We start from the raw sequence: 24091 nt of genomic DNA on the forward strand, positions 1-24091 counted from the left end.
TAGTCTTGGGACTTTTGTGCTCAAGTCTAGCATTCTACCACTTGATCCACAGATCCTTTCCAGCTTTTAGGTGATTAATTGGAGATAAGAGTCTTACTGTCTTCCCTATCTGGGGTGGCTTTACACCTCGATCCTCAGATCTCAGTCTCCTGAGTAGCTGGGATTGCAGGTGTGAGCCGCAGGTACCCGGAGCACTCAAGATTCTTAAACCTCCCCCTCGCGTTCAGTCTAAGAAGGGAGCATCAGGGTGGTGAGCGGAGGCCTCATGGGGGACAGTCAGCACAGAGAGGCGTGGTGACACCCTGCCTAGGCCCTAGGCACTCTCCACGGCCGCCTCCTTGCCCCTCCTCGTCGGAGGAAGCTCGGGTCTTCCATCCAGCAGTCAGCCAGTCCGCATCCACCCAGCAGTGGGTCTACATCCAGCCCAGCAGGCGGCATCCGTCCAGCAGGCGGCCCTGGTCTTCGGTCTTCAGTCCATTCAGTCGTCACAGAGTGGGGACAGGATTGCCACCTGGTGAGGGCCCACTCACTCACTGTGCCTAGATAGAAGCTTCCAGCTACCTCCTCACCCAAGAGGACGGGGCGAGGGTGCTTAGAAGGGTACTGGTGCCACTCATGAAGGTATCCAGGTGGAAGTCCTTGCGGATGCCATCCACACACACTGGGACCCGAGCCAGGGTGCCCTCAGAGGCTCCTGGCCCACCGTGGATGGCCGACCGTCCACTCTGATAAGGGATGTCTTGTCACTTGGGAACCCAAGGCCCGAGGACAAACTACAGGCACCCTAGGGAATTCATGCCCGTCTGGGGCAGGGGAGGCAGCTGCAAAGCCCCAGATAGGACCACGCAGTGCGTCCTGAGCCGACGGCGAGCAGAGGAACTGGGTACCAGACGGCCCTGAACTTGAACAAAGCTGTCATCCTCCATGACCCCCTCACCCCGCTCCTCTCAGGGCCTCCACTGAGAAGCCCCCCATGCCATCCCTAGCCTCTCTGTGCCTGGTAAACAGGACTTGGTGGAGAGCAGGCCCCAGCCCCACCCGGCTCTCACACACAGCAGCTTTGTCCTGGTGGCGGCTGCGTCACACATGGGCACAAGCCCGGGCTAGCCTCCGGCTCACACATGGGTGCAGACCCATCACAAAGAGGCTGTGAGGGGCACAGTCAGGACACAAAGCGCCCCAGTGACCGCAGAGAGGCCCCTCCCCAGTGCAGGGAAGAAGAGGCCAGTGTCCAGAGGCCCCCCCGGAGTCTCCAATCCTTCAGTCTCTCTGCAGCTCCAGTCCTTGACCTCAAGGCATGGGCACTTTCTGCTCTTGGCCAGTAGAGAGTCATTTAGAACTCCCTGGCCTTGGCCCTCATTCCTCCTTGGGCAAGTGTTACTCCCCTCTCTTGGTGTTTCGGGTGTTGTAACTCAGTCGCAACAAACAAGGAAGCCACATTTTGAGAGGTCAAATCAGGAGTCTTTATTGGAGAGCTGGTAACTGCAGGTGGACTCTTGTCACAAAGATCTGCAGCCCCCTTGGGGCTGGGAAGGTGGCTCAGTGGTAGAACGCTTGCCTTGCATGCATGAGGCCCTGGGTTCAATTCCTCAGCACCACATGAGCAGAAAAAGGGGGAAGTGGCACTGTGGCCCAAGTGGTAGAGTGCTAGCTTGAGCTGAAGAGCTGAGGGACAGCGCCCAGGCCCAGAATTCAAGCCCCATGATCGACAAAACAAAAACCAAAGAATATCTGCAGCCCCTCAAATATACTTATTATCAGAAAACTGAGCCATGTGAGCAGGAGAGGAAAGAAAGAGCAGAAAAACAAACCAACAAACCAATAAGCCAGATCAACTCCAATGGAGAGTCAAAGTGGGACCGGACACAGGAACATGAGTCATGGTGTAATGGTGCCTGAGCTAGTGCCTGAGCTAAATAGGGCCAGGTCAGGGGGACAGGGAGGGTCATCACAGGGAGCTTGAGACTTCATAACCCAAGACTGGCAGGTCCAGTAACTTATCGTCCAAGTCCCCACCCCCTTGCCTGTATAATAAGGTTGCAAGCATGTCCATCACCTGGAAGATGGGACTTCACCCTCCTCCACCAGAAGAACAAGATGGCGCCAGTTAAACCCAATTCCCTATCCACCACGTGGCCAAGATGGTGCCAGTGAGACCCAGCCTCTCCATTTCAAGGGCAGTGGTTTCCAAGCATTCATGGCCCACGGCCTCCTTGTGTACCTGCATCCATGCATCCGCAGGAGAACAGAGTGGGGACTGAGCACATACTGTGCACTCCCTACAAGACACTACAGCATCCTTTCTCTTGCAAGATACTTAGGTAGAACAAAACCACACAAGCCTATCCCCACAGATACAGAATCGATGGACTGTCTAGAAGCAAAGGAGAGGCAGTGCCTGAGTGCCAGGGTTGGTCTATGTTGACGAGCCTCAATTTGGTAAAAAAAGGCCTTTTAATAAGAAGCTTCTGCCATCCCACAGCTGTTTGGAGGCTCGACGTGCTGACTTGGAAGATCCAGCTTTTTGCTGAGATTGCTCATTTCCCTCTAATTCGGTTCTATTTTCTCTCATAGTGGTAAAAGTCTTAAGGTTTTTTCTTTTTTTTTTTTTTTAAGCAGAGACAAATACTACATTTCCCAAGCACCTTTGCAACCTGGTTTGTAGTCAACTGACAAAGTTCTGGCCAATCAGGTGTGAATAGTAGTGGTAAGTGGCAGCTCCTGATCAAAGGATAAAAAGGGAGGGGAGCCTCTCTCCTCTTCCTTTCCCCTTCCCACATGTGGGCAGGTGGTCGTGCTGGTGGGAACATCACACAAGAGAGAAGGATCCAGTCCTACAACACTGAAAAAGGAGAGGTACTAATTTAAGGGCTCAGACTGTAGCATGAGAGATAAAGGGACTTCAGTTCTGTTTATGCCACTTTGGGCCTTTTATTAGAACAGACAGAATGATCATCATCACTGTTTCTAACTTCTGTTCAGCTTTCCTGACCCTGATTTTGGGAGGAGCCAGTTGGTTTCACAACTACAACTGCAGTCAGTCCCTGTTAGCGAAATGAGCTCCCTTCCCCTAGCTTAGTCCACTCCTTCCCTTCTCCACAGCTTAGCACGCTCCCTTCCCAGGCAACACCAAGTCCATGCAGTAAAGGCAGTAAATAATCAGCCTCCAACCCCCTTTACCTTGGGATGGCACTCCTCTGAGGCAGCCACTACCATATAAGGCAATAAGAGCCCCTTAGAGTGACCTTCAGCTCTGGGCAGCTGCAGGACCCTTATCTACTATTTGGACAGCAGCCATCAATCCTAGTCCGCCATAATGAAGCCCCTGGCCCACACGTCCACACCAGGGTCTCCGCCTCCTAGCCCCTTCTAGCCCCTCCTAGACCTCCTAGGTTATATAGGTCACCTCAGATAATAGCCGGTGCTTCTTCTCACTTCTCCCTTTGTGAGAAGGGGTCTTGCCAGCCCCCTTTCCCAGCAATAAACCTTTCTTTGTTCTCTGCACCTGGATGGCTGCGTGGTTCTCTGGCAAAGTCTGATAATCTTTCATTTAATCTTTCAGTCCCCCTTACTGCCTCAGCTGGCAGCAGTGTCTGAGAGCCTTCAGGGGGTGCAGGGGGACATCAGGTAAGGCATCTCAGGTCATGCCCAACCTGGCTGTACTGACCCCAGGGGCATCAAGCTCCGGTGCTCCAGGTCTACATAAGGAATTCAGAAAGTTGTTCCAGGCACCAATAAGGCAGAGGAGAGAAGGAGGCTCAGGTATAACCCGGGGCTGCCACCATCTCCCCCACATGCTAAGACGACCCAGCTACACATCTTTGGAGCCAGAGGAAATCTGAACACATCCAATCTCACTCTCTCTCACTGACAGAGGGAGAAAGAGAAGTCGAGGATAAGAACTCATGAGTTCAAGGTCAATGAGACGAGCGATGACCTGGAACGCCGATGACTTCCCCTGCCAGGTCAGTGCTCTTTCTAGACTTCTCAATTATTGCCATAGCCCTCCTCCCAGAAACCTGGGAGCCCACACACCTTCCCAACTCCCTTCTCACGCCGACAGCTCCCTACCTCCCACCCAACCCAGGCCCAGGGACCTATCACAAAATAGAGACATATGGGCACATTTCATGTAAAGGGTTGTTTCTTTTATCTTTTCTTTTCTTTTCTTTTCTTTTTTTTGGCTGGTCATGGGGCTTGAACTCTGTGCCTGGGCACTGTCCCTCAGCTCTTCAGCTCAAGGTGAGCAATATACCACTTGCGCCACTGCACCACTTCTGGTTTTCTAACTGGAGATAAGAGTCTCATGGACTTTTCTGCCTGGGCTGGCTTTGAACCACAATCCTCAGATCTCAGCTTCCTGAATAGCTAGGATGACAAGCGTGAACCACCAGCACCCAGCAGGTTGTTTCTTAAAAGTAAAAAGTTAGGAAGTCAGGCACAGGTGGCTCATGCCTGTGGTCCTAGCTACTCAGGAGGCTGAAATCTGAGGATTGCCTTTCAAAGCCAGTCCAGGGCAGGAAAAGTCCATGAGATTCTTTTCTCCAATTAATCACCGAAAAGCTGGAAGTGGAGCTATGGCTCAAGTGATTGAGAGCACTAGCCTTGAGCAAAAAAGCTAAGGGACAGTGCCCTAGCCCTGAGTTCAAGCCCCAGGACTGGTGTGCGTTTGTGACACACACACACACACACACAGAGTAGAAACCACTAAATCTCTACCAGTAGGAGGCTGTGAAATAAAATATGCCTGTGTTCATCTGATAAAGAATCACAGAGGCTTAAAATGATGCTTTTGAGCCCATACTATATTTCATCTGATCTAATTCAATCAACTGTAGGACTTTCCATTACTTTATCTCCCTTTGGGAAAGAGGAAAAAAAACCCATAAAAGTAATTTACATGCCACCAATGGAAGATAGAGCCCAATTTCAGAAATCACAAAATGTGAAATATTATAACAGATGAGATGGGGAATAAATAATACCATGGAGCTGGCCTGGGTGCAGCTCACAGGCAGAATAGTGATGATGATGATGATGATGATGATGATGATGATGATGATGATGATGCCCCCACGGGAATTCTAAATGTCGAGGCTGGGGTATACAACAAACACAAACGCACAGGAGAAGGAGGAAAAGGAAGACACAAGGTCCCAAGGGTGGTATTTGGGTGGAGCAGCACAGAAGGTGCTATTTCCATTTCATCTCTACACTTCTCTGATTTTCCACGTTTTCTAGAACTATTATTATTATTATTGCCGGTCCTAAGGCTTAAACTCAAGGCCTAGGCCAAGTTCCTGAGCCTCTTTGTGCTCAAGGTTAGCACTCTACCACTTGAGCCACAGCGCCACTTCCAGCTGTTTTGAGTAGCTTATTAGAGATAAGAGTCTTATGGGGACTTTTCTGCCCAGGCTGGCTTCAAACTGCAATCCTCAGATCTCAGCCTCCTGAGTAACTAGGATTACAGGTATGAGCCACCCGGCAAAACATTATTTTTTATAACCTGAAAAAGACACAGTTATTTAAAAAAAAAAAACTGGGTATATAGCCTAGTAGTATAGCATTTGCTTAGCATGCATGAGCCCCTGGGTTTGACCCCCCAGCTTCACAAAAAAATAAAAAAAAAAAAAAAACCATACACCCAGCAGGCAAAGTCATGGTGATGGTCTCCAAGCTATGGATGCACACCAAGAGCCATTCCTACACACTGGCCTGGGTGATGGGAACACAGTCCCTCCCACTTGGTTTAGTCATTCAGAACATGTACAGCTTTCCAACTCCTCACTGACACAAACAAAGCTCACACAAAATGCTGCTTTTCTCTCCCCGTTGCCTTCCTCCCTCGGCTGCTTCTGGGCCCACAAAAAGGAAGGTACGACGTTTCTGGGTGTCTGGTGATGGTTTCTGAGTTGGGGGCCCATTTCTACATCTGTCTGTGGACATACTTGGGCTGGGCTGGCATTGTGTTGACCGCCAAGTCTACTCCACACACACGGACATTCAAGTGGGCCTTGGGGCATCTTATCCTATGAAGCATAAGCCATTTTGCTAAGTGAAAGAAAACGTGGATTCCTCTGGAGAGGAGGAGAAACAGCCACACAGGTCAGGAAACAAGACAGGATCCCGAGTGCTCCTCTGTGTTTGGTTACTGTGTCAAAGTATCCGAGGCTGGATAACTTGCAGAAGGAAAGAGGGTTCTTTGGTTCCTGGTTTTGAAGGCTGTAGGTTGAGGGGCTGCATGGTGACTGTCTTCTTGTCCGTTACAAGGGCAGGCGGAAGCAGAGTCTCTGCCTCCACCCAGTCTCACAAGCTCCACCCAGTCTCAGCTAATCCTGAGGATCGCCTCCTCCCTCCCCCAGAGGCTCCACTCTAACCACCACAGATGGTCCTTCATCTCCACCCTCTTCCTACCTCACACTGGGAACTGAATTCCAACACATAAACCCTAGGGAACACTCAACCCATCCCCAAACCACAGACATCCGGCCCAAGACCAGCTTTCCACAAACACAATTTGCTGGCATGGGGTGCTGGGCCAGGGGCCAGGTATGGAGGGGAGAGAGAGGGTGGGTGCAGAATGCACAAAGCAGGGTCTTAAGGAAGGAGTGAGGGGCCTGTGGACAGCCAGCAGGTGAAAGGAGTTGGGATGATGGATGGGCCCAGGCAGCAAGGGGCCTGGGACGCCAATTCAGGGACAGACAGTAAAAGGACATGTCCAGGCCCGAGCCCCCTGCTGACCCTCTTCAACTTGCACCTGGGAGGAAATACAGAACTTCAGGGTCAAGAAAGGCTCAACTTTCTGTTTTGCAAACCAGATGCTGGAGACACTGTACAAGTCCTAACTCTTCTGGGCTGGACATCAGCCAGGGTTGCTTGGCATTGGGGGTGCAGGGTCCCCGGTGACAGAGCTGGTCTCCACAAACCTCTACATCCAGAGCTTCCTGGAGGGCTCTGAAGGTGCAGGTCCTACATGGGCCTGCTTTCTCGGTGCTGCCTCTGGCCAGTTCTACTCAGTAAATGGGATGGAGGGAGGGGCTTGCACATGGACCGATGCTGGGGATGGCTCCATGGCTAGTCTGGATGACACAGGCAGATTCCAATTCAAGTCCAGGCACTGAACACCACAGGTCTGTCCCCTCCCACCCCAGCTGCTGTCAGAAACAGTGAAGAGGCCCCCAAGGCTGCCCGTACATCCTGCCCCAGATCACCAACTCACCCCTGCCCCTGGATGACCACAGCCACAACTTCCTGTAATGCTGCTGCACCTTTGCTGAAGCACAGGATGATCTGGGAACAGGACAGTGGTAACGGTGACAGAGCAGAGGAAGACGCGCTGGCTGGGCCCAGCGTTGGAAAACACTGAGGGGTCTACAGAAAAGTTAGAAAACTTTATCTCCTCTGACTCTTCCATGGCCACCTCAACCTCACAGCTACCCACAATTCCATGCTACCCACAATTCCACAGCTCTCAGCTACCCCTTTGACTCTCTCACATACCCTGACGCCAGGGCCCGTGGTACGGCTGAGTTCCTTCCTCCATCCTCTGTGGAGAGGACTCGGTGTAGGATAACGGAGTAGCTCGTGGAGGGATGTCCCTCAAGACCACTGTAGCTCTGCTCCTCAGGCCCTTATTCACAGGGCCATGATCATTCTGGCCCCTTCTGTCTCCTCATCCATCTGCCAAGGCCCAACCCCAGCCAATCCATCCCTTTGGATTCTCTCAGTATCTCTGATGCCACCTGTCCAGAAATGAACTGGCCATCTCCCTCCCCCCTCCACCTCCCTAGCCTGGACCCCTGGCAGCTCCCCCCATCATGGGCCCAGACCCCTCCTGACAGTCCTTCCTTCCCTTTCCAGTCTCTGGACTTTGGGAAGCACTTCTGCACAGTTGTAATCCTCAGGCAACAAAACCTGGAATCTCCCCACCCAGTCTCCACTCAGCTTTACAATTACTGATTTCTTTTATGAGGAACAGTGGGGTTTGAACTCAGGGCCTGATGCCTGCCTGGCTAGTACTCTCTCACTTCAGTCGTGACTGCAGTCTACTTTTTGGTGGTTATTTTGAGGATGGAGTCTAGTGCATTCTTCTGCCTGGGCTGGCTTTGAACCTGGATCTTCAAGACCTCAGTTTTCCTGAGTAGCTAGGATTATAGGCACGAGCCCCCAGCCCCCAGCTGGAATTGCAATTTGGGGAAGAACTGGATTTGAACTCAGGGCCGTGTGCTTACCAGGCAACTTGGGCCACGCCTCCAGCCCTTGTTTTGGAACTGTGCTTACTAATAGCTGCACAATGTTCCCTGAATGCAGGCTGCCTTGCTTGGCCAGTCACATGCCTTAGTCCTTCGAGGGCTTCCTGTCTGTAGTGGCGTGAGGGACTTCCTGATGCACAGAGTCTTCCTCTTCCTCAGGATTACTTCCTGTGGGCAGATTCCCAGAAGTAGGACTCCTAGATCACAGCAGATGGACATTTTTGTGCCTGTCATATGTGTTGTCAGCCTGCTCTCCACAGAAGCGACACTGCTTTGCTCTATGTGTCTTTGATAACAGCTTTTACAATTGTGGACCATACCACCTCAGCACCCAGGATGGTGTTGGACAGCTGGGAATTGGGATTTTTTTCCCCCTCGCTTTCTAGGGAGTTCTTAAACGTTTGCTCAACGTTCCCTAACTATCAAGGCAATGAATGCACAATGCAGAACAGCACATAGAAGAAAATCACCCACAATCCTTCCTTTCTTTCTCCTTGCTCTCAAAAGGTAGATTTCTGGCATTGGAATTTGAGGCTGGGTGGAACTCACACAGAAGTAAGGAGTGTTGTTTGTTTTTGTTTAGAGGAGATTCTGGTATTTGAACTCAAGGCACTCTACCACTTGAGCCATGCCTCTAGCCCTACTTTTTGCTAGTTATTCTGGAGATGGAGTCTTGCAGATTTTTTTTTCTGCCCTGTCTGGTCCTAAACTGAGATCCTTCAGGTCTCAGCCTCCTGAATATTGAGGATTACAGATACAAACTAGTGGTGCCCAGAAAAAGCTAATTTTTAATCCAGCTTTTATACAGAGGTCCCCAGCTTTGCCAGCTAGTCCCAGAGAGGACTTTGCTTTTTAAATTTTGGTGGCACTTGCTACGCAATCACTCTACCACTGGACCCATAACCGCCCTCCTCCAATCTTTTGGTTTTTCTTTTATTTTTGAGACAAGATCTCAGTATCTTGGCCCAGAATCCCAGTTCAAGACCAGCACAGGCAAAAAGTTACATGAGACCCCCCCCCAACTCAACCGATATTAAATAAAATAGTAATAACTGGGCCTGGTGGTAGTACCTGTCATCTCACCTCAGGAGATACAGGCTGGAGGATCTCAGTCTGAAGCCAGTCCCAGACAAAAACTCAAGGCCCTATCTGAAAAATAACTAAAGTGAGAACGAGACAGAGGAAGACAGTGAGAAGATTGTCTCAAGCAGTAGAGCCCTGCTAGGAGGCTCTCAGTCTACAGCAAAGGGCCAGGGTTTGGATCTGATGATCTAACCCCTAGGCTCAGCTCTTATGTCAAGTCTTCTGGTGTAAAAGCTCTTCCAGAGGGGCACCTGCCACCTTGCATATTCTGTAACCTTGACCTTGTTTCAGACCAGCATCTCCAATGGCGCCATCCTGTCCGCTCCAGCTGCCAAGAGAACACTGGGCTGGACGTACTTTCTGGAGGCTGCAAGGCCAGGATGGAGGTCCCGCAGGGTTGGTTCTGATGCAGCCTCGCTCTCTCCTCCTGGCCTGCTATATCACTGTGTCCTCACTCCACCTTTCCTCTGCGCACGCGTTGCTTTCTTTTAAGCACACGGTCCTGTGGTTACCAGGGCTCCACCTTCATGACCTCACTTAGCCCTGATGACTTCACAGGATGCGTCATCACCAAACGCACGGGGGCAGGGGAAGAGGGCTGTGCCATAACTTGACATCTCTGTCACCATGCATGTCTGCAGCCTGTCCTCCAGCTGACCAGACAGGTGTATGGCTTTGGTTGTCACTGAACCATGACAGCAGCTTTTGCTCCTCCATGTGTACCTTCTCATCCACTCATGCAGCCAACCCCACCCCCCCACCCCCGGCATCCAGCACCCCTAAGGAACCGGGCACCAAGCAGGTCCTGTAATATTGGTGGTGCGTTGTTAATCCCAAGCCCTAATTCTACCCAACCAACCCAGCAGCCTCTCTCTGCATCTAGTCCTGCCTAATCCAGGTTGCCAGCAGATCATGCTGCAAATCCTAATAATCCTGGGGAGCCCTTGGTGGGCAGGGGACGCTGACACCTCCTGCCCCAGGGAGACAAGGGGGCAGCCTTTCTGCACAAGGGATCGCAAATCTCTTGGAAAAATAAGCTCACCCAGTGCCAGGAGGAGACCGTGTGTGCCTGTAGGGTTCGTGCAAGCAGCACCCCCTTTTCTTTTCTTCACCCATGAAACACTTGCTTCCACGCCACGCTGCCACCAACAACCACAGGGTCCCCTGGCACTTTCCAGGGATGGAAGACAGGCACCATCAGCCTCTTGGAGACTCCTACCCTAGAGTAGAGAACTCTGATTTCAACAATCCCACCTCACCACAGCCCAAAGGCCAGTCAACACCACTTGCTCCTCCTCAGCCCCACACAAGACCTCCCCCCTCCAGGCAGACCAGAGCCTGGGGAACCCTGAGGTAACACTGAGGCTGCCATTTAGGCTGGCCCAGGAAGGGAGGGCGGCTTAAAGCCCAGCCACAGCCCTTTCTGCTCCTCTCTCTCAATCAAGACATCTTGATAAAAATGGGTGTTCAAAAGCCGGGCACTGGTGGCTCACACCTGTAATCCTAGCTACTCAGGAGGCTGGGATCTGAGAATCGTGGTTCAAAGCCAGCCCGGGCAGGAAAGTCTGTGAAACTCTTATCTCCAATAAACCACCAGAAAACCGGAAGTGGTGCTGTAGCTCAAGTGGTAGAGCACTAGCCTTGAGCTGAAGAACTGAGGGACAGCGCCCAGGCCCAGAGTTCAAGCCCCATGACCAACCCCCCCCCCAAAATGCATGTTCAAGGCCAGCCCCTACTCAGCACAGATGCAAATACCCTAACTGCATAAAGGTGGGTCCCAATTCTCAGCACCCCATCCCACACGTCAGCAGCCCCTGGAGACCGGAGCAGCAAGTCTTGTACATTTGCGTGCCCTGCCCAGGGCCAGTTGATGGTCAGGGGGCATGTAGGGAGGTGGACGGGAGGAGGCTGGAAGCCCTGGATTTCTGGAAAGGCGATCTAATCTCGGTCTGTCAGCCACCCACGTGCCCCCCCACCAACGCCCCTTGATGGAGACACCAGCCCAAGGAAGGCCACAGCTGCAAGAAGCAGCTGGGAGGCATCCTGTCTCTTTCAATTAGGGGTTAGACCAGCCACCTCCCTGCTCCTTCCTCTTGCCTGGCCATTTCTAAAGACCAAGAATCAGCAGGACAGCCGAGAGGGAGGGGCGGAGGCTGTGGAGAAACTGCTGGGTTTGCATCTCTCCCTCCCTCCCCGCCCACACTGCAGGGTCTTCCCAGCGGACAGCCTAAGGCCGATGAACAGCCAAAGGCTGCAGGGCCCAGAGCCTGGGACTCCCCCCCCCCCGACATGCAGGAGGCAGGAGCTGGCCTGGGCAGCACCCTACTGATATCCTTCCTCTGGTTCAGCTCCTCCTCTCCACTCCTTCCTCTGGGGCCTAGTTTAGGGCCCCCTTCTTCCCTCAGGGACAGACCCCAAACACCACCACCATGACAGGAGGCCTCCAGAGCCATGGCCATAGCAACAGCAGGCCCAGACCCAGGAGCAAAGCCCAGAATGAGCCCCCAAAGACCCAGGACTGGGGCTCCATAGAAGACGCAGGGGATGGAGAGTCTGTCGCTTTGTGGGAAGAGAGCAGTGTGTGTTTAGTGACACCCAAAGCAGGGCAGGGTCTGCTGTGAAACACAGCTGACCAAGTACTGCCTTGGAATGTGCTGGAGACAAACAGTCCAGGGAGCTTCCCGGACTGCCTATGACAGGTGGGTGACACACACATTTTAAACACCTGCAATCTGGTATGTTGTGTATGTGTGCATGTGGGCACACACGTCTCTAAGCATCCACACATGAGCATGTGTGCACACTCCAGTGCTTATATGTGCATATGTATGTATACACTATCCCTCACACACATACATTCACGCATGTGCAGGTGCATGCATCTCTGCGTGCACATGTATGACACATGTACACACATGTGCACGTGTGTGGATGCATCTGCGTGTGCAGGTGCCTCTTCATGTGTATATGCATGCACATGCAAGAGTATGGGTGCATCTATGTGTGTGTGTGCATACTGTACACATGCCGGTTGCCCATATGTGATTTTTTTAGCTGAACAGTTTGTGTTTGTAGGCTGTGAAAATCCTTGGCCAGTAATGGCTATGGGATCATTCGTATCTTTGAATAGAGTCTGCCTGCCTCCCTGCCCTCTCCCCAGCCCTAGGTCCCCCTTGGCCTTGTGCTGCAGCAGCAGTGGGAGTAACCTTCATGAAGAGACAGGGAGGGGACCCCACCCCACCTCCTACCCCCAGCCAATCTGCAAGGATTCGGATCATTAGGACGCATCTTCTGTTGCCAGGGAGACTCCAGACCCATGGGACCTGACTAACAGCCTCTGGATTCACTCAGGCCTACAGCACAATTAGCCAAGATGATTTTTTTTTTTTTTTTTTTTTTTTTTGCGTTGGAATTGGAGCATAATGAGACCCGGATGTCCAGAAAGCATATGGCAGCCTCCCGAGAGAGCCGGAGCCTGGAGCAGGGTACTACTGCCAAAGGGCCACTAGGGTGCTGCCTCTCCAGGGAGGGAGGTCTCAGAAGCCCTGGAGAGCATTTCTCTTCCTTTAGAATTCTTTCAGAGCAGCCCAGAATGTGTCTGAGCAGTTGGGGGTGGGGAGTGAAGATCAGCCCTCCTTGCCTCTTCCAGACACTGCCAGGGACAAAGAACAGAGAGGCCCTGGCCCCAGCGAAGAGCTGATGGAGAGGTCAGAAGGGGCTAAGGCTAAAATCAAATGTGAGAAGAGAGAGAGGGGTCAGGGGGATCCAGGACCGGGACAACCTATCTAGCAGCAGCCTCCCCTCTGCTACTTTTTAGAATACAGAATTGAGAATACCTCACCACAGAAAGCTAGATTGCTAGCCTTGGATCAATTCTTTTTTCCCTAGGAGGTAGCTGTTAGCAAAAAGAAAAAAAAATCACTGACAACGTATGACAGAAGAAGAGAAATGGCCTCATCTCCAGACTTCTGGGATGCCACCTTACATCGCTAGTCCTGGATCATCCCCTGACCAGTATGGACCTCTCCTGGACCACAATGGCCCCATCATTGATCAGAGAGGTTCCCAGGCCCACCAGAGCCCTAGGTCTAACTGTACAGGACCAGAAGAGGGACCGGATGGGGCCACAGCCTACGATGTTTTACCTTCTTTCCACCTGGCTGTAGCACAGTAAGCTCCATAGCAACGGAGGGTTTTGTTAGATCTCTCTCTCTCTCTCTCTCTCTCAGAGCAATGATTGGTGAAAGCATGACTTATGAGAAACAAGCATCAGGCAATTAAGGGGTACAAGCTCTGGAACATTTTGTGGACACCAACCTGGTGCTACCTCCATCTGCTAGTTGTGTGACCTTGGGTTTGTTTGTCTCTTCACCTTCACCCTCACCCACCTCCCCAGGACCATAGGATACACGGGGGACCCTAGGCACAAGCCCCAGAGCCTGGTAAACGCTGAGGAAGCGCTGGCAGATCTAGATCCTTGATTTAGCATTTAACATCACTGCTGGATTTAAATCCATGGCACAGCCTTTCCCTGCCCCCCTCCCCACCCCCGAACCAAGCCAGCTCAGAAAAGCTTGTGCCCCTCGGCCCGCTGAGCAGCAGCCCCTGCTCTGTGTCCTTTCTCCTTGACCGACAAGGCTGTGTCTCTTAATTGCTCTTTGGTTTTACTCAATTTGAAATGAACAGGGCTCCAATTCCCTGCAGGAAAAAAAAATATGCTTCTGCTCAAAATACTAATGAGGTGAGACCGGCAATGGTGGGGTTCTCCAGGCTGCCTACAGAGGGGGGCAGGCCCTGCAGGATGATGGTGACCCCATCTGGAGCATCTGAGAGGTTCATCTGGGTTCACTTCCGGGGTCCTGGGTCAGGGTGGGGTACAGGACCCCTGTAAAACAACGCCACGCCTGTCCTGCATGAACTTTTTCCTCCTACTCAGTCTCCCAGAATGACTCGTCTCTGGTGTGCACGCATCTCCTGTGTTCACAGCTCTGTCCTGGTTCAGATCCCCAGGGCTCAAAGTAGCTGCTGAACTGTGGTCTCTCCCCAGCCTCACCCGGGCTCCTAACTGTCCGCACAGCTCCACTGTGGGTCATTCTCAGTCATTCAACCAACATTAGTGAGCAGCTAATAGGTACCAGCCTGGGAGTGGGGGTGAGTGGGGGGGGGGCAGGCCCTCACTTCCTAGCCCCTGCTGTGTCTTAGCAGTGCAGCCTTCTAGCTTGCTGGGTGCCCTATTTCATCCGTCCTCCATTCCACTCTGGCCCAAGGCCTCTCACCATACCTGCCCGTCCTCTGATTTCGTTTTTATTCTGTATTTGGAGAAACAGTTTCACTCTGTAACCCATGCTGACCTTGAGTTCATGCTTCGACCTCAGCACCCAGTATGGGATTACTGGGGCCTGGCAAGGGCATTTTCTTGAGGGTATTTCCTACAAACGTGATGCTATGGTACTTGTACAGTCATGTTCCGTGGGGCCTGTTTTGTTCAGGGTTGAGCAGTCAGAGCCACAGTGCACGGCAGTACCACAAGAATCTAATGACCATCCAGGCGTCGGTGGCTCACACCTGTAATCCATGCTACTCAGGAGGCTGAGACCTAAGGATGGCAGTTCAAAGCCAAACCCTGGGCAGGAAAATCCATGAGCCTCTTATTTCAAACGAATCACAGAAAAAGCCAGAAGTGGCTCAAATGGTAGAGCATTAGCCTTGAGCAAAAAGAGTTCAGGGTCAGCGTCTGAGCCCAGAGTTCAAGCCCCTGGACTGGCAAAAGAGAGACAGAGAGAGAGAGAGAGAGAGAGAGAGAGAGAGAGAGAGAGAGAGAGAGAGAGAGAGAGAGAGAGAATCCAATGACTTGATCCCATCTCTTTCTGATATAAAGGAAGGTACCTGGCCATGTATAGCCCCGAACCCACTAACCTGGTCCCTGCTGACTCCCACCTGGCCCTCCCCCTCCCTACTCCTCCTGACCCTTCCTGCTCACCTCCTGCACAACCTGGGGTTTGGCAGCTAACGGGGGGGGGGGGGGGGGGGGAGGGACACTGGCAAGGTCAAACACAGCTGTGTTGGCAAGCCCAGCCTGGCCCAGGTCAGGTCGCTGCGGCCGTCAGGGGCACACGCAACCTGTGCCCCTTCCAAGCAAAATTCAACCTCCTTAAAGGCTGGAGAGTCGGTGCCTTCTGTGTCTCTCAGCAGTGCCTGGCAATGGGGTAGGGCAGCGCCCAGTGTGGGGGTGATGCCCGGCCTGGGTCCGTCCTTGCTGTAGAGTCATCTTTGAGGCCTGGTTGCTCCCATGAAAGCCATTTTATCTGTTCCCCATATAAGGGTTATGGAGAGACCCCTGTGCCCTGGCCTGAGACGGGACTGAGGGAAGGTGGTCCTCATCCTAGAGGAGATGACAGGCCAGCTAAGGCCTGACCTGGTGGGCGTGGAGAACTGGGTTTCCGGGTCTAAAGACCAGGCCGGGCCCACCATGAAGAGGAAATGCTGCCTGGCTCTGTGCCTGCAACTCCCTGGGGACGTAAAGTCCCTTCTCGGGAGGAAACTGTGCTGGAGTTTAGAACAGGAGATGCTGGGGTCTAGCTAGAGGAAGGAGCCCCCTGATCCTGCCCCGGGTCCACAGAATGCACCCCAGCCTGACTCCAGGCCCCCAACAGGGGCTCTGGTTTGCCACCGCCCCTTCTCCAGCAGTGAACACTTCATGGGGGGAGGGATAGGGCTGGGGCCAGTGTGGCATTTCCTCACCCAGTGTCCCATCTCAGGGCCGACTCAACACACAGCCTAGCCACCCTCCAGACACCATCAGAGACCACACCAAACTGGTAACCCTCCTCCAGAGTTGGAAATAACCACCAGAGTGGTTAAGCACCCTACAGGCTGAGACTCTAGTTAGTATGTGTGTGTCTCAAAAGGCTTTGTTGGGGACTGCAGGCCGGAGGAGTGGAGGGGCTCCTGGACCTCTCCAGAAACTCTACCTCCCCCTTCTTCAAACGCACAGGGGCTGCCTGGCTTCAACCCACAGAAATCCTGTCTGCCTGCAGCGGGGAGGCCGGGGAAACCTTCCCATCCAGTCCCATCCTGTCCCGTGGCTTCTTCCCTGGAGAACAGGGCTGGATAAACAGCTCCTGCTTCTCTTCCTGTAAATACTTCAGGGGATACAAACAAGCCAGTTTGCTTTTGATCTGCTGCTGATACCTCACAGGACAGGCCCCCTTCTCCCCACAGGGCCCCCCACCCCAGTGCTATGGAGTCCACAGGACGTGGGAGACTGGAGAGGCTGGATGGCAGGGTGGGGTCCTTCCTGAGGGGCTGGGGAGCTAGAAGCAAGCTGAGCACAGGACCCTGGCCGCCTCACCCCTGCTGTCCCCGACTCCTGCCCCCTCCCCATTCCTAGAAGTGGTTCTGTTAGAAATACTCCCCACTTCCTAGGGACCACACTGCAGGATGCCAGGTTCCCCCCCCCCCCCCCGCCATCCTCCAAAGGCCCACGGGAGACTTGCAGAGCCCCAGGAACAGGCCAGCCAGAGCTCTGGCTGGAAACCCCTACAATCCCCTTTTGTTTACTCCACTCAAACATTCACAGAGCCCTGATATTCTTGGATCTGGAACCGTCAAAGCCCCCCCCCCCACCCCATTGCCGACAAGACTGTGATTCTCAGACAGTCATTTCCGGTGCTTCCTTGTCCTGCCCCACCCTTGCGTCCAACGGCTGAGCTCACTTGCTGGAACCTCACTGTCTTTCCTCCCCTAAAAGAACCCTTCCCATTAGGAGCGTTCTTGCTGCGTCCTTCTTCCCCTGCCTGCTCAGAACCAGTCACAGGCCACCTCCCTCCAGGAAGCCTTCCTGAGCTACATGGCTCTCCCCCTGCCTGCCCCCCCCCTCCGCCCCCACCCCAGCTCCCTCTGGCTCTCCAACACGAAGTCTCACTGTCCCAATGAGTAGAGAGCCAGGCTTCAGCTTCAATGTCACCGGTTGTTCTAGGCTGAGGGTCGCTCTGCACCCAATGTCCCAGAAATAAGCTCTAGGAAATACCACGGCTCAGGCCCAACCTCCCAGGCAGGCCCTCAGCTCATCATGACAAGGAGGTAAGGACCAGGAGGACAAAGGTCTAATTCTGCACACACACCCCCATCCCCCCCATTTTCAATGCTCACAAGACTTGAGGGGATGGGGGAGGATGAGGGAAGGGTCAAGCTGATTGGGATGACATGCATTACACTCACAAACTGACATGCTGGATAGTACAACTACTTCAACGTAATTTTAAAATAATCATAATAATGCACACAGTATTTCAAAACAGCGAGTGAAGAACACTAGATCAAGCACACTTAGGTGCCAGGCCTTAGCAGGCCCCAGAGACAGGTTCTTTATTTAATCTGGCCAGGTGATCTGCAGCCAGGGTGAAAATGGTGCCCACAAAAAGCCATTGCAGGGACCTTATTTCCCCAGCTACACAAGAGCCCACCCTGCGCCATCTTTCCCTCTGCACACCCAGGCTGTGGGAGCAGACAGGTGCCTTACCTAAGGTGGAAAACACAATGTGCACGCAAGACTGAAAGTCAGCATGGCAGGCGCTTACACCAACGAACACACATGGCCCCAAAGGGTTCTCCTGTGAGCCATCTCAGTTAACACGACCCCCACCCCACCTCAAATGGGACAGAATCTCCTCAAAGGAGGGACTTCCCACCACAGGAGACTGAGTAAGGCAGGTGGGCAGAGCCAAGAGACACTGGCTGGGAAGATGTAATCTTGTGCCATGGCCTGGTACCTACAACCAGATACCAGGGAAGGAGTACAATTTTCAGACAGGTGAGTGATTTCCTGGAATCACAGGGCAGGCTCTGGAGCAGGATTTGAACTCTGGATCTCAAGTCGCATAAGCTTGTCCTACGTGTGTGTGTGGGGGGGGGTCTGCTGAAGGACAAAACTTCAGAAAGAGACACTGCTGGTAGGGCCTGGGGCACAGGGAAGGCAAGGAATCAGCAGAGCTTGAGGCTGAGCAGCCACAGGGCTGAAGCCCAGGCCTGTTCTCAGCCTCTAGCCAAGTGGGGAAACTGAGGCCAGGGCAGAGCTGGGGAAGAGCTGGGGCGCTGAGGGCTGGGCTCAGGCAGGAGCTTCTGTGAGCATGAGGATGTGCAGTGTGTGGTGTGAGAGGTGGGCCTCGGGCAGCTTTCTGAAGCCAAGGCCCACGCAGCCTGGGGGTCCAGTTACCCCAGCACCGTGATCCCAAGGGGTCTTTGTATGCAGCTCCTCAGCCTCTCTCCACCACCCCTCCAGCCAGCCTCCCTCCCTCCCTTCAAGACATAGTTCCAGAGAGGAAGAACTTGGCCCAGAGGTCTGGTAAGAGGAAAGCTCTTGGCAACCCAGCCTCCCAGCCCCTCGGCCTCCTCGGGGCCTCAGAGATGAAAGGAGGAGAGGCCACCAGGCCCAGTGTGCCAGGAGGCCGGCTTCCAGGGACAGATCCAGCTCGCAAGCCAGGCCACGGTGGCAGCCTGCACGTACGGACAGTGGCTGCCAGATCTCAGCAATCACAGCCTAGTGGCTCAGAGGAAGAGCCCAGAAGTGGCTCCTCTGGCCTCTGCCACGCCCTGCCCTAGCACCTTGGACAGGGCACGCCCAGCCACGCCTCCTCACTCAGGGTCCCTTCCCATCCAGGGAAGTTCGCAAGGTCTCCATTCTAGAACTCTCCCTCAGCCTCCACGTTTGAGTCAATCCTTGGCCTGCCAACAGTGGGTGAGTACTAAAAGTCTAGAAAACCCACTGGGATGAGCCCACACATAGGCTTCAGAGGTGGACCCTCACCCCACTGAGCCTCAACCTCCCTGTGAACTCAGTCTTGGTTTCCCCTCTGGAGAACTGGGGGTGCTGTCCCGCACATCTTCAGAGCCCCATGGCTACAGAAGTCACCGATGTCTAGGAGGGAGGCCCTGCCTTGCTCAGGAGGATCCCTGGGTATTTCAGCCTTGGGCCAAATCCTGCCAGGCCACAGATGTCCACACACTTCAAAAAAACTTCAAAAGTACTTCAAAAATAATACACCTTCACTCATGTGTGCAGCAATGTAATGAGTGCCCAGAGAGGCACGAAAGAAATCAGATGTAACCTCAGCACGTTCGTGCCAGGAGCAAGCTCAGGAGATGCCAGGCGGTGCCAGCCCTCTACCAGCTCGCTGAGACAGGAGGCGTTCCTGGAGCCTCTCTGGCTAAGGCCTTCTTCTGGACCTGGGTCCTGAAGAGGTGGTGAGCTCCCAGGGAGATGGGATGATGCCTGAGGCAGGAAGAGACAGAACTGGAGCTAAAGCAGTTCTCAGCAGACCCAGGAGAGACGGAAATCTCCTTCCTGAGAATTCCCCAGAACGTTAAACTTCTGGGAACCTCGAAATTCCCCGTGTGCACGATCCTGCAAGCCGCCGTGCACGTGCTCCAGGAGGTCAGGCAGGGGTGGCAGCAGAAAGAGCACTTTCTTTTGGAGCTAGCCACGCAAAAAGCTCAGGAACTAAACCCTCCCGTCACCGCCCACTAATACCTTTCACTCAGTCGGCTGTTCACGTCCTGGAAATTCCACCAGATTCCAGATCACACACGGCTGATTCCGGCTCACAAAGCCAACGCTGAGAGCTCTGAAATCAAACTCAATGGTTTGCTGCAAGCGCCCAGGTTAGAGGAGGACCCTGGGGGAGGAAAAGCTGGGCTGATCCTGAGTTCATCCATCACACACAGGCAGCCACATCTAAGGTCATCGGCCTGGGGCCTGCAGCGCTCAGACAGGGCCGCAATGGGGCCATCTCTCCCCCGCACGGAGCCAGGATGGTATACTACACCAAGATTCACGTGCTTTATTTAGCTCACTTTTCAAATAAAAGCAGGACAGCAAATTTCTACAGCCAGATTATCTATCCTAGCACATTATGACAGCCAAAATAAGCAACAGGAATAAAGGACACCGACCCGCTCACTCACACCAAACTATAAGGCTGCTTCTGCTCAGGGCTGCATTCGCTAATAGAGCTGGTGTCACGCAGGTGGAGGGAGGCCATGCCCCGTTCTCTCCACCCCCTCCCCTCCTTTCCCCTCCCCCCCACTGGCAGCTGGATGTCAGACACTATGCACAGACCACCCTCTACCTCACATCCCCACCTCCTCCCAGTAGCACAAGAAGTAGCTCTGAGCAGGATGTGTTCTCCGTATCTCCCCCTCCCCAGGCCACAAACAGCAGCCCCCTGCCTTGGGGGAGGTGGGAGTAGGAAGGACCATGAGCTGGGATCTGAAGGCAGGCGAATGGTTCTCTGGAGTCAAGACAGTAGCCCGGGTGCGAATCCTGCTTCCTAGTCACTGAACTGAATCCTGAGCCACAGCCCTCCTACACTCCCGATTTCTGCCCGTGGAAAATGGGGCGCTCACGGATTCCAGGAGTAAAGGTGACACCTGTGCCTGCCTAACCACCATGCGTGCCAGGCTGGTGATCAGCCTCCAGGGACAATGGCTGGCTGGCAGTCAGAAGTGGGCATGCATCCAGCCTGGGGCCCACACGGGCTCCACGACCAGGGTATCACAGAGCGTATGTCCCTCCGCTTATTCTTCCCAAACAGTGGGGGTAAGGAAGGATCCATGTGCTAACCCAGGAAAACCCAGAGCCTTAGGCACTTCCTTAATTAATTAGGAGGGTGCCAGCCAGAAAGCAATTACAAAGTCCCTCCAGGAGCCTTTGGTGGCAGCTCCTCCCTCTCCCCTCCCCTGCCCACCCTCATGTGCCACCCTCACCCCCCCCCCCAGCAGCAGATGTCCCACACACCAGGCCCACAAAGGAGAGCACACGCTGAACAGCTTCTTTTCATGCGGAAGCCACTGGATTTGCATCTGTCCCTCCCTGGCAGGGCTGAGCCAGCTGCTGCCAGCCAGGCCTGGGGGGGGGGCACGGCATAAGGAAAGGAGCCAGGCAGAGCTACTCCAAGAAGAAGGAAGGAGACTGGTGAGGGACCAAGAGTCTGCACATTTGCTCAGCGCACTCTGGCCCTGGACAGGGCAGACCAGCATCGCACATGGGTCTCTGGTTTCCTGGTGGCAGGAACTGAGACTCCACTACCACCGCTCCCGTGCTAGTACAGGCCACGTCTGCTCCAGCTGCTGGCCAGAGAGAAATGGAAAATCTCACTCCATGGCTGGGCTGTCAGGCCTAATGCCACTGGCTCCAGGACCTACTAAACAGCCATGTTCTGTACCGGATGAGCTTGTGTCGGCATGACTGACTTCACACTGCACCCCAGCTTTTCCCGGGGTGGGGATGGATACCCGGGACAATGTCCAGGGGAACACAGAGCCTCTGGGAACAAAGGAAGTGATGGCTTTTCTGGAGAGTTTCATAGCCTAGAGGCAGAGACAGTAAGAGGGAAAATCAGCCTATGTTCCTTGAGCACTTTTAGCTTGTGGGTGACACTCAGGCTGCACCTATGACACTTGACTCTTTGCGTCCCCTAACCGCCCCTTCCACCTGTCTCCTCTAAGATCATGGCTGGTAGAGGCTGGAACCATGCATTCTGGGTCCCCAATGTCTAGCATAAGGCCTAGCCTAGCACAGAGATTCTGAGGATGCCAGCTGAACAGATGACCCACAACTTCCTGCAGCAGCAGACCAAAGCCAGAGCAGGTGTGGGAATGGTGGAGAGCCCAGCCCCTCTTCAAAGTGCCAGGACCTGGGTCTGCACTGTTCCCGGACGCCAGTGAGCCAGACTCTGACCCAAAGGCTTTCCAGTTCCTGTCCAATCAGAGCCGAGCAGGAGGGAGAAGCTGGGAAGGGAAGGGTCCCAGCATCTCCTGAGCAGAGATGTTGAGCTGAGGACTTTGATGCACCAGCATCCCCTGGCTTGCCCTTTGAAAGTACACTGGCCTGGAGGAGAGAAACTGAGGTAGCTTATTAAAATACATGTACATGGTTAATCACCACAACCAGGACAGATGCCACAGGGCCAGAAAGTCATAGTCAGGACTCATACAGTGGTGTCCCCGTACTGGTAAGGGCCCCGAGTCTCTCCTGGAGTCCAGGGCTCCCCACAAGGGAAGGGCCAGGTATGTTTGGAAGAGCTGTGGATGGGAACCTAAGGATTTGCCTCCCGTGGAGCTGCCACTGAGGAACTAGCCACTTGCCACCCAAGGTGCTCTAAGTGCTCTGCTCCTGCAATCCCCACCAAGCCTGGCCCAGAGGTGTTTGCACACAGGGACAGGTGACCTGTGCTTGGACATGCAGCGGCCAGGACTCATCTTCTTCCCATCCCAGCTGCATCCCACCTCCCACGCCCTTCCGTGTTCTTCGTCACATCGGTGGGGGTAACCAGATCCCCCTCTGACAATCAAGAACCCCAGTGTCCTTAGCCAAAGCTGGAGCAGTTCGCCAGCTCAGCAGCAGGGACCCCACGAGTCACTGGAATACATTTCTGCATTTGACAGATGGAGAAACAGAGGCCTGAGGACAGAAATGACCAAGCTAAGGTCACAGAGCCTGTGAGAGGCTGAGTGTAGGACCCGCTGGAGGGCAGGCCTTCATATTTAGGGCAGGTGACTGCTCCTGGGGACATGAAGGCGCCTCTTCCAGCAGCCCTGCAGGTGGCATAATGGTCCCAGACCTGGCCTGCATCTCTCCCTCAGTACCCTGAAGGAACAGAGTTGGTCTGTGAGGGACCCATGAGGGGTTAAAGTGGGGATTTGATTTAATCCTCTGGGCTGGCTTAAGCTGAGGCCACAGAGGTCTGGGCAAGAGGAGAGGGACAGAGGGGTTTACAGGGGCTGCACATAAGTGGGGATGATGGTGAATAATCTCTGGGACATCAGCAGGTGGACTTCCAGTGAGCTGATCTGGAAGGCGTCCACCTTCACGGGCACCCCTAACATCAATCATCCATGCCTAGCATCAGGGTCTACAAGCAGTGACCCTCCACCATGGAGGGTCCACTTGCCCACAGCAGCAGACAGACCTTAGTCCTGCCACATACCTGCAGTGTGACCTTAAGCCAGTCACTGCCTCTCTGAGCCTCAGTCTCCTCTCCCGTAAGAACTGAGCGCACCTAGTCTCTGGGAACAGAGGCTGCAGGAATTCAGGTACAGAGGGGACCCAGGGGACAGTTCTTCTCGAAGAGTTCACACTTTTTCTTTCCTCATCCTAGATCCAGCAGGGGCTCTTCTGTCCCAGCCTGCTTGTGTGTCTTTGGCATCAATAATCTCCATGATAAAGATCCCCCCACTCCCCCACAATTCCCCTAGCAGAATATCATGTGTGTCATTTCGAAACGCCAAGCCTCTGTGGATTACAGCTGTCCTGCCAGCCTCGGTCCTGAGTTCACATTCCCACAATGCCCCCTAGCCCCAGAGCCAGGACAATGGCTGCATCTGGAGTTGAGCCAGGGGGCCTAGCGTCAGCATGCTGTCTCGTGACTCGTGTCTCGAAGCTCTGGCACTGCCCTGGCACCCCCTGACCCTCCATCTGGCTCTAGGCTCTGACCTCAAGCTGCCTGGCGGTCCTGCTTTGGCCTCCAACTCCCCCACCCCGTGAGCATGGCCACCTGAGCCGAAGTCCGGCCTGGAGTGTAAAAGATGGCCAAGGCCAGGGAGAGCAGTACCCTGACAGACAGCACTCAGTACCCTCAATCTTATTGGTTCCTCAACTATACACCTCCACCCCCATCCTCACATCACCCAGGAGGAAACTGAGTCCCAAAGTAGAAGCCACCCCCACAGGTCGCCCACCCAAGAGAGTTCGGGGCAGA

The 24091-nt window shown here is 53.9% G+C and overlaps 1 protein-coding gene across 3 annotated transcripts in view; it reads right to left on the minus strand.

Moving 5' to 3' along the window:
• Coro2b (coronin 2B) overlaps nucleotides 1-24091 on the minus strand; it is a 65884-nt gene that overhangs the window by 40757 nt on the left and 1036 nt on the right. Inside the window, exon 1 of one of the 3 annotated variants that reach the window (XM_070043021.1) lies at nucleotides 19864-19885. The exons of the other annotated variants lie outside the window; for them this stretch is intronic. The gene's annotated coding sequence lies outside the window, so the exon portion shown is untranslated. Of the gene's footprint in view, nucleotides 1-19863; nucleotides 19886-24091 lie in introns of those variants that run through there. 3 annotated transcript variants of the gene reach the window in all.

Source organism: Dipodomys merriami, unplaced genomic scaffold (genome assembly GCF_024711535.1).
Source record: "Dipodomys merriami isolate MVZ:Mamm:240054 unplaced genomic scaffold, mDipMer1.0.p SCAF_33, whole genome shotgun sequence".
Lineage (NCBI taxonomy): Eukaryota > Metazoa > Chordata > Mammalia > Rodentia > Heteromyidae > Dipodomys > Dipodomys merriami.